Source organism: Culex quinquefasciatus, chromosome 2, assembly GCF_015732765.1.
Source record: "Culex quinquefasciatus strain JHB chromosome 2, VPISU_Cqui_1.0_pri_paternal, whole genome shotgun sequence".
Lineage (NCBI taxonomy): Eukaryota > Metazoa > Arthropoda > Insecta > Diptera > Culicidae > Culex > Culex quinquefasciatus.
The window spans coordinates 22,829,736-22,840,060 of record NC_051862.1 but is presented as its reverse complement, the minus strand read 5'-3'; the positions used below and the strand labels follow the sequence as shown (position 1 = coordinate 22,840,060).

General features: G+C 36.1%; 1 protein-coding gene across 50 annotated transcripts in view; it reads left to right on the top strand.

Annotated features, from left to right (window-relative positions):
* Positions 1 to 609: 609 nt before the first annotated feature.
* LOC6052303 (sodium channel protein para) overlaps positions 610 to 10,325 on the top strand; it is a 228,697-nt gene continuing 218,981 nt past the window's right edge. For 28 of the 50 annotated variants that reach the window (XM_038252939.1, XM_038252952.1, XM_038252928.1 and 25 more), the window contains exons 1-2: positions 1,025 to 1,418; positions 2,208 to 2,748. The gene's annotated coding sequence lies outside the window, so the exon portion shown is untranslated. Of the gene's footprint in view, positions 822 to 1,022; positions 1,419 to 2,207; positions 2,749 to 10,325 lie in introns of those variants that run through there. The other 22 variants (XM_038252955.1, XM_038252972.1, XM_038252954.1 and 19 more) reach the window with 4 other exon arrangements.

Here is a 10,325-nt window from a genome sequence, read left to right as displayed (position 1 = left end):
TGAACTTAAAACAAAAGATTAAACTAAGTCCGTTTGAGAATTGTTTTTTGTTTAAAAAAATTCTAGATTTTGCAACATGGCTTTTTGACCGGTTTCTCATTGTCAAAAACTCCATGAAATGATCAAAAACTTAATCAATTTCTCATCTTTAAAAGCATGCTTTTCATAACCGAGACTTATTTCACCCCACTGTACCCTCGCTCTAACCCAGAAAGTCACGTTCCCATGACGAGAGCTTTTCACGCGTGCATCGTTTTCGAAAGCTCCACGTTCCTCCCCGCCAACCCACGTAGTAAGCTTTTCATTGCTTCCTTACCCCCCTTAGAGGGCAGCCCTCACGATCACCGCGCGCGCTATGACTCACCACCGCGACAGCGGCGGAAGTCTACGAAGCAAAAAAAAAAAATGGCAGTAAACGTCCCCCACCACCACCCTCCCCTATGATGTCCTGTCCTCACCGAAGCGAAGCTTTTTGGGCTCGCCATCGCGTCACTCAGAAAAGAAAAGCTTCCTTCCCAATTCATTCGGAAAAGCGCGAGAGAGTGAGTGACTTCAATGCTGCAGCACGGGGCCAGCACGGTTTTTCGCTTTCGCAGTTCAGTTTGGGGAGTTCACTCGACGGAGTCAGATCGAAAATTTTGCGGTTCCGGAACGGGACAGAACGAAGGAAAAAAAAAACCCCTGTGGAAAAGCGATTTTCACTTTGTGTGTGGCAAGGGGGTTACTTTCTGAGGACGCTGTCGAGGACTCGTTTGTGGTTAGTGAGGAGAAGAACTATTGCAGAGAGAGGAAAAGTTGAATTTTTTTTTGGGGAAAATCAGGTTTGTAGAAAAAACAGAAGGTGGTGGTATTTTTTCACCGAGGACGACCTCAGCTCGTTAAGGACGAATCTGCTGCTGCTGCCGTAATTCCCTTTGAGTTCCGCGCCCAAGTAAGTGTGTGCGTGAGTGACGGGGAGCTCACGCTCTCGCGAGAGTGAGAGGGACTCACGGCGAAAAAGGGCAGCCGAATTTTCCTTGGCCAGCCTGCCAGCGGGAGCATTGCGGATTGCAGTTCAAACGAGCCACGAACGAGAACGGGCCGGGCTTGGAAAAACGTTCTTACGCCATCGATTCCGAAAGGAAGGAAAATCCTTCCCACTTTTCACTGGTGTGGCGGATAGAGAAAGAGTGTGTGTGTGTGCGTCGTGTGTGCATTAATCACCTTTCTGGCGACGAAAAAGGACGAGTTTGGACCATTTTGCTGGTGGAAAAGTGCGGAAAGAAGGACGGAAAACTGGTGAAAATTTCGAATTTTCCACCGCAGGCAAGCACCCTCGATTTTCGCTGGGTTTTCCACTCGCGCGAGGAAGAAAATCCAGGAAAACCACGTGTGTCAGTGTGTTCGTGTTCGAAGGAAAAATCGAGCAATCAAAGAAGGTGCGTGTGTGTGTGTGTGCGTTCGAACCATCCTTAAAGTGAACATCCTGCGAAAAATTGACTCGAAAGTGAGGAATTTGGCTGCCTATTTCGATTTTTCGTTCAGCTTCGCGGAGTCCTGCGGAAACAAAACGAGAGGGGGGTCGAGGTTGCGAAAAGGATATTTCGTCCTTGCTTGAAAGCTGCGCCGAAGGAAAATTTTGGATTTGCTGCTGCTGCTTCTTCTTCTTCGTCTCCTCATATGTCTGTGCTTTTTCCCTGTGTTTTTTCGTCGACGACACATTGCTCGAAAGCAAAAAAAAAAAAAAAAGAAAAAAAAGTTTGAGTTTTCCACCTTTTTTCCTCGGTTGCTCGCTTTGTGAAAAGCCTGAAAATGCCTGCTGCTGCTTTTATATAATTTTACTGAGGAAAACAACACACGAGCGCGAGCGAGAGCGAGAGGGAGAGAAGGAGGAAAAAGGATATCCCCCAGCGAAGGATCGACACCGAAAGAAAGAAAAATGCTTTTGTTTCAGCGCTTTCAGCGGAGAAAATGCGTGAAAATTCTGTGAAAAATGCTTCCACCCCGAAAAAATCGGAAAGGATAACACATATGCCACCACCATGCCCCGAGTGTGAATCATGCTACACACAAACACACGCGCTCATTTGTTTCGTCCTTTTCTTTTGTTCTCTCTTTTCGGTGGTTTTCCCTTTTGAATTTTCCTCTCTGCCGTTTGTTTTCCCCGCATTGAATGTCCCTTTCTTTGGCCTCTTTTTTCTCACTCAAATCTTTGTTTTCTTGTGCAGTTGTAGATATTTAATGCTTATTCAAAAAAAAGCAAAAAATAGTGTAGAAATTTTCTAGCAACAAAATAAAGGAGAATAGTGCAAACCAAAAAAAAAAAGAAGAAAAGAAAAGAAGTTTTATTGGAAAATCGATTCCGGAAAACACCAAAACCGACCCCGCGCGCGCCAGCTCATTTGCGGCGAAAGAAGTGCGTCGCGACGTCGTCGATCGCCGTCGAAAGTTTTGCGAGCACGGAGGGAAATGCTAGTGGTTTGGTGCTAGTGTCCAAAAGTGCGAAAGTGAAAAGTAGTGCGCGCGACCCATCCCGCGAGAGAGGGAGAAGCAGTGCGAGAGAGCGAGAAGGAAAAGAAAGAAAGGAAAGTTGAGGTTGAACTCAGCTTAGAAGAGCAAGAAGAAGCGAGGGCCGAAAAACCTTCACCAACACCCCGAGAAAACGTGTGTGTTCGTGTGAGTGTGCAATCGTGTGAAGTTTTGTCCAAGCAGAGTTCTTGCTTGCTGAATCGTCGTCGTAACCCGGAGTGTGCAGAACCAGATTCAACGGTAACGTGTGTCCTTAAAGTTATTGTCCCTTTTTTTCGCTCTTTCTCTTTCCAACACATATTCTCATTCGCAGAGAGCTTTCCCTGTAAATACCGAAAAAGTGCTTTCGCCATGAAGCTTTGCGTTTTCCCAAAAAACTATCTAAATCTGACAGACCCCAACTGTCAAACGCAATTAACTCTCAATTTCCCCCCCTTCTTCAAAGCCAAACTCTCTTTTTGTTCTCGAAAATTATCGATTTTTTCGTGCCGTACCGTGCACACGAGTGAGAGCTTTTCGTGCTCGCGCGCTCTCGCTCTCGCAGCTTTTTTTTTTTCGCTCTCTCGTTTGTTCGTGCTTTCTGTCACAATCAATGGGCGTCCGCCGTCCTGCCTGCCAGCCTGATGGAAATTTGTACATTTTCTTGCGCTTTTTCCTCTGCTGCGAGAAACTCTTTGCTGTTTAGTGGTTAGGGTAGGGCTCGAGATAGTTGATGTTTTGGTGGGGTTTTTTTGGGATGGGTGTCAATAATTTAAGTAGCGTTGATTAATTGACCAGGTGTACGACAATGTTTACTTAACTTGCGTTGGAGAAATTCTTGCTATAAGTCTTTATAGTAAAGAATAATCTGCAAGAGAGAGAGAGAGTAGAATAATGCATTAAACTATTTTTTTTAAATCTGAGATTTCATTAATTCATTAATTCTAATTAGCGAATCCGATTTTGCTACACGGAAAAATATATTCCGATATTCCTGAAATCGTGAATTGTGTTTATTAAATTGATAACCACGAAATAATAAATTCACGTTTACAGTGCAAATGCACCATGCTCAAGACTAAATTCCTTCCTGGTTCTTAAGTTCATGAACACAATTCACGATTTCGGAAATTGATTTCTATGTAGTTTGAACTAGAGGTGGGCAAAAAAAGAACAAGCAGCTCAAAGAGCCATTTAATTAAAAAGAGCGAAAGAACCATAAAAAGTATAAACATTGAAATTACGAACCTTGGTCAACATTTCAATGAAAAAAGTGTTCTACAATGCATTATATACCTGTCCAGTTGTTTTTTCCAAAATATCTAAGTATTGACAAAAATTTATTTTTTGCGAAACTGTCTTTTTGTTCTCGAAAATTATCGATTTTTTCGTGCCGTACCGCGCATACGAGTTTAAAAATATTTGCAACGGTCTAAATATAATTAATTGAATTTACACTTTGCAGTGTTAAATTTGTTTTTGAGAATTGAAAATGCAATTTTAAATATTTCAATGCTGATAACAAATCAATCGCAACATTTTACCTTGGTGAGCTCTTTAATATAATTTAGGATAAAAAGACTAGTTAAATATGGGCTATTTCCCGACATTTTCAGAGCTATTACATATTTCATTAGGGTGTCTATGGAATTTTCGCATCAATATATGTTGAAAGATTCTCAATAGCATTGAAACCAATATTTTAACACCACTTAATAGTTTTCAAGCTCATATTTTCAGTTTCCTACTTTTTTTTAAAGTTCCCAAAATAAATGATTTTCTAAACAAAATTACAAAACTTTTCATTATACAACTGATCGTACATTAAAAAAAAGTCAAACCATCCCCGGGTCTTTTGTGGTCTCTATTGCAAGTTTCTGCTCGAACCTAGGAGTCCGAAGACTTGAATGGGGAGAACACCCAAACCTCTTTTTACTCCAAGGAACCTTGCACCCCAGTGTTTGAACTGGCGACCTTTGGATTGCGAGTCCAACCGCCGCCAGCGATTCCACCGGAATAGGCTTGGTTTGGTGTGTTGTTTGTACTTATGGCATGGAGACAACTCCTACACCTGGAATGACTTAACGGCCTAACAACCAAGGCCGGGACCGACATTTTACTTCCTAAAACGAGAAATAAACGCAATTTTAAAATTAATAGCAATGGAGCACTTCCATTCGAGCAGTTTTTGCTTTTTTCTACAATGTATTTCTTATGGAGCGAACTGTCAAAAACTGCTTGACTACGGGTGCTCCATTTCTTAGCAGTTATTTTAGAAAGTTTTTTCTGCTTTCGCTTAACCAACTGAAATTGAATTTATTTCATCCATTTGATTATATTTGAAACAATCGTAGTTGTAAGGATCTCCAAAACTCTGCATTCTGTCATAAGTTAAGGAAATTGTGTTCTGATTAGTAAAACAAATAAACATGAATTGAATTGAATTGAAATATAATTTACGGAATATCCAACTAAACAAAACTTGCCGTCGTCAGGGTTGACATTACAAAGCAACTTGTGACACTAGCTTAATCACGAAATACAACTTTCTAATAAACTCTACTTCTCTTGTTACTTCTCATGTTTTTCTTCATTAACTTTTGATATCCCTTTTCTAGTTTGGATTTGTTTGGTAGCATTGGACCAGTTAATACTTTTTTCATTTTTATTTTGCATATCTTGTGATTTTTTTTGTTTTTTTTTTCAAATGTTCTAATTGTTTATGAAATGTCATATAATAACCTACAACAATGTCAAAGACACCAAATCGATCAGAAAATCCTTTCCCAAGACTATAGAATATATTCATTTTGTAAGTCTAGTCCTCAAAACTGTATGGAAATTTGTAGAACGAAAACGAATGAGGCAAAATGGCATCGTTTGATATAGAGAATTTATGGAAAAGTTTCATCCAAATAAAAAAAAATACAAATTAAAAAATCTTGAAAAAAATTGTGATGTTCCCAAAATTGATTAATTTTTAATTTTTGTATTTTTTAATCCGACTGAAACTTTTTTGGTGCCTTCGGTATGCCCAAAGAAGCCATTTTGCATCATTAGTTTGTCCATATAATTTTCCATACAAATTTGGCAGCTGTCCATACAAAAATGATGTATGAAAATTCAAAAATCTGTATCGTTTGAAGGAATTTTTTGATCGATTTGGTGTCTTCGTCAAAGTTGTAGGTATGGATACGGACTACACTGGAAAAAAATGATACACGGTAAAAAAAATTTGGTGATTTTTTTATTTAGCTTTTTATCACTAAAATTTGATTTGCAAAAAAACACTATTTTTATTTTTTTTATTTTTTGATATGTTTTAGAGGACATAAAATGCCAACTTTTCAGAAATTTCCAGGTTGTGCAAAAAATCATTGACCGAGTTATGAATTTTTTAATCAATACTGATTTAAAAAAAAGCGAAATATTGGTCGCAAAATTTTTTCAACTTCATATTTCGATGTAAAATCAAATTTGCAATCAAAAAGTTCTTTAGTTAAATTTTGATAAAGTGCACCGTTTTCAAGTTAAATCCATAATTAGGTGACTTTTTTGAAAATAGTCGCAGTTTTTCATTTTTTTAAATTAGTGCACATGTTTGCACACTATTGGAAAAAAACATTTTTGAAAAGCTGAGAAAATTCTCTATATTTTGCTTCTTCGGACTTTGTTGATACGACCTTTAGTTGCTGAGATATTGCAATGCAAAGGTTTAAAAACAGGAAAATTGATGTTTTCTAAGTCTCACCCAAACAGCTCACCATTTTTAAATGTCGGTATCTCAGCAACTAATGGTCCGATTTTCAATGTTAATATATGAAACATTTGTGAAATTTTCAGATCTTTTCGAAAACATTATTTTCAAAATTTTCAAATCAAGACTAACATTTTAAAAGGGCGTAAGATTGAATGTTTGGCCTTTTTGAAATGTTAGTCTTGATTTGAAAATTTTGAAAATAATGTTTTCTAAAAGATCTGAGAATTTCACAAATGTTTCATAATTAACATTGAAAACCGGACCATTAGTTGCTGAGATATCGACATTAAAAAATGATGGGCTGTTTGGGTGAGACTTAGAAAACATCAATTTTCCTGTTTTTAAACCTTTGCATTGCAATATCTCAGCAACTAAAGGTCGTATCAACAAAGTCCGAAGAAGCAAAATATAGAGAATTTTCTCAGCTTTTAAAAAATATTTTTTTTCCAAAAGTGTGCAAACATGTGCACTAATTTAAAAAAAATGAAAAACTGCGACTATTTTCAAAAAAGGTACCTAAATATGGATTTAACTTGAAAACGGTGCACTTTATCAAAAATTCACTAAAGTACTTTTTGATTGCAAATTTGATTTTACATCGAAAAATGAAGTTGAAAAAATTTTGCGACCAATATTTCGATTTTTTGAAAAAATAAGTATTGATTAAAAAATTCATAACTCGGTCAATGATTTTTTGCACAACCTGAAAATTTCTGAAAAGTTGGCATTTTATGTCCTCTAAAACATATCAACAAATAAAAAAAATAAAAATATTGTTTTTTGCAAATCAAGCTTTAGTGATAAAAAGATAAATAAAAAAATAACCAATTTTTTTTACCGTGTATCATTTTTTTCCAGTGTAGTCCGTATCCATACCTACAACTTTGACGAAGACACCAAATCGATCAAAAAATTCCTTCAAACGATACAGATTTTTGAATTTTCATACATCATTTTTGTATGGACAGCTGCGAAATTTGTATGAAAAATTATATGGACAAACTAATGATGCAAAATGGCTTCTTTGGGCATACCGAAGGCACCAAAAAAGTTTCAGTCGGATTAAAAAATACAAAAAAAATCGAATGACCGAAATGCTAGAGAACTGCTCAATTATCAGAGATTTAAATTAACCTTTCCAAAAAACTCGAAAATCAAACATTTATTTCAAAGATAGCTATCTCACGAATGAGAAAAGAGATGTTTATTCTCTCTCGATTACTTCACTCAGTGAGTGCTCAGTGCTCGGTGAAACTTCCAAAGCTGATTCTGAGGTATTTTTTTATAATTTAAATTCACACAGCAGTTGCCTCGACCCCTTTTCAATTCTGTGAAACTTTGGTCTTAGGGGTAATTTTGGTCCCTGATTTTTTGAGATCTCGTGACGGTGGGGTAGAACGACCCCTCATTTTTTAAATGATTTATTTTCCTTTAAACAAGTTAAAAAGTACTTTCAAAACCACTGCCATTTCCCGTTATTCAACAGTCAAAAATAGAAAGACTTGTTGAAGAAAAATAATCAAATTTCAAGCCAAATTATCACAAATTATAAAAAGAGTTCCCAAAATCGTGAACATCCGTTCATGAAATTGGGAACCACGAACAAATGCCATGGTACGATTTTCAGAAACGTTCCATGGAATTTGAATACTTTGTTCGTGGTTCTCAATTTCATGAACGGGTGTTCATGATTTTGGGAACTCTTTTTTCTCCGTGTAGTTAGAATTTTAAGCTATGTAATCAATATAAAAAAGTGAAATGCTTCAAAAATTTGACCAAATTTGCATTCCTTACTTTTTTGTTGGTAAAAATGGAAAAATGGTACCTAATTGATACCCATGAAGTTTATAATTTTCTGATAAACAATAGTTAATTTTATGAACTGAATGTGTACATTCAGGATTTTTGGAATAAAATACTTCAATCCATTTTGCCTTAAAATCTAAGAAATTCAGAAGGACAGACTTTATAATGATGTTCATTCCAATTCATCGTAAAAATTTCAATTATATTATTATATAAAATCTTCTCAGATTTTAAAAACATTTTTTTAATGTTTTAAAATTTAAGTGTGCACTCAAATACTTTCACAAGTTACCTTTTTTTTAAATACTCAAAGTTTCATAATTTTCAACATGGGCTTCCAACGAGGAAAATTTTAAATAGATTTTCGCTACATTTGAGTTTTGAGTGTGAATACAAACGGACGATTCAAGCTTGACATTTTACCATGCGCAAAGCAAGCTGTCAAACTTTCTGAGTCGGTTTTCACCAAACACAGAGTTGATTTAAGGGTGCCACGATATATCGAGATTGGATCTCCCTTTGTTAGGGACGTCGTTTGATCCTCACCAATCTGCCTGAAATTTTCTGGGTTTTTAAAAAAAAGTATAACTGAGTAGTGCATAGGAAGTCGGGCAATTCGGGACACAACTTTTTAACGTTTAAAACCATCAAAAATCTTAATATGTCTGTAACTTTCTCAAATTTTAATTAAATCATAAAATTCAAAAAGCATCTGAAGGGCTAAAGAATAAAAAACCATTGTTACATTGTTTTTAAAATACTAAATTCTCAAAAATTGCATCATGGATATCGAAAGACGCGAAATGGTGTACATGTTTTCACTACATCACAGTTTTAAGTATCAAATACTACAAAATTTATTGTCGTTTGGTACACATTTTGCAAATGGATAATTCTCTACCAACTCACACGAAATCGGGAAAAGTTGCTCCGACCCCTCTTCGATTTGCGTGAAACTTTGTCTTTAGGGGTAACTTTTGTCCCTGATCATGAATCCGAGGTCCGTTTTTTGATATCTCGTGACGGAGGGGCGGCCCCTTCCATTTTTTAACATGCGAAAAAGAGGTGTTTTCAATAATTTGCAGCCTGAAACGGTGATGAGATAGAAATTTGGTGTCAAAGAGACTTTTATGTAAAATTAGACACCCGATTTGATGGCGTACTTAGAATTCCGAAAAAACGTATTTTTCATAAAAAATACTAAAAAAGTTTCAAAAATTCTCCCATTTTCCGTTACTTGACTGTAAAATTTTTTGGAACATGTCATTTTAAGGGAAATTTAATGTACTTTTCGCATCTATATTGACCCAGAAGGGTCATTTTTTCATTTAGAACAAAATTATTCATTTTAAAATTTCATTTTTTTTTCCTATCTTTGCAGGGTTATTTTTTAAAGTGTAACAATGTTCTACAAAGTTGTAGAGCAGACAATAACAAAAATTTTGATATATAGACATAAGGGGTTTGCTTGTAAACATCACGAGTTATCGCGATTTTACGAAAAAATGTTTTGCAAAAGTTACTTTTTGCATTTCTCTTTGTTTCGTCGTCCGTGTCTGTCGCGGGTGACCATGAACGGCCATGATCAACGACGACCAACATTTTCAAAACCTTTTTTCGTAAAATCGCAATAACTCGTGATGTTTATAAGCAAACCCCTTATGTCTATATATTAAAATTTTTGTAATTATCTGCTCAACAACTTTGTAGAACATTGTTACACTCTAAAAAATAACCCTGCAAAGTTAGGAAAAACATGAAATTTTAAAATGAATAATTTTGTTCTAAATGAAAAAATGACCCTTCTGGGTCAATGTAGATTCGAAAAGTACATTAAATTTCCCATAAAATGACATGCTCCAAATTTTTTTTTACAGTCGAGTAACGGAAAACGGGAGAATTTTCAAAACTTTTTTAGTGTTTTTTTCGATGAAAAATACGTTTTTTTTGAACTCTGAGTATGCCATCAAATCGGGCGAATAATTTTACATAAAAGTCCCTTTGACACCAAATTTCTATCTCATCACCGTTTCAGGCTGCAAATTATTGAAAACACCTCTTTTTTTGCATGTTTAAAAATGGAAGGGGTCGTACCGCCCCTCCGTCACGAGATATTAAAAAAACGGACCTCGGATTCGTGATCAGGGACAAAAGTTACCCCTTAGGACAAAGTTTCACGCAAATCGAAGAGGGGTAAGGGCAACTGCTGTGTGAGTTGGCGGAGAATTACCCAATTGATATTTTGCATGTTTTCGATAGAAGCATAACTGTA